The following is a 446-nucleotide window of genomic DNA, read 5'->3' as shown; positions in this document are numbered from 1 at the left end:
CTGAGAGGTTTTGGGCCATTCCATTGTGACGTGTGACATTTGACTCCGGAATGTTATCTATTATGAATAATAATTATTTCGTCGAAGCTTGGACAACAGTTAAATGTATATGTAATGAATACAATTTCTTTCAAAAAATACCAACAATTTTTAAGTTCTTAGTAACCATTATTTGAATGACTGTGACTGGTGGGACACGGAAAATCCCTCTATTTTAGCTCTGTGCACTCAAATACGAATTCTAGTAAAAATAATTAATTATTAAGCCAGTTTTTTTGTGTTATAAATTATATACTATACACTATGGTCTTTATCAAAAATTAGGCTGATATAATCTTCATAGAAATATTTAAAATTATGACAAGTGTATTCAACATTTATATTGAGCACGAGGCCGTTTTTGAAATGAAAAGTTATTGTGGAAAAGCAACAATAATTTGAAAAAA

Source organism: Rhagoletis pomonella, unplaced genomic scaffold (assembly GCF_013731165.1).
Source record: "Rhagoletis pomonella isolate Grant_MI unplaced genomic scaffold, Rhpom_1.0 Rhpom_scaffold_00004, whole genome shotgun sequence".
NCBI classification, from domain to species: Eukaryota; Metazoa; Arthropoda; class Insecta; order Diptera; family Tephritidae; genus Rhagoletis; species Rhagoletis pomonella.
This window is presented reverse-complemented; position numbering follows the sequence as displayed.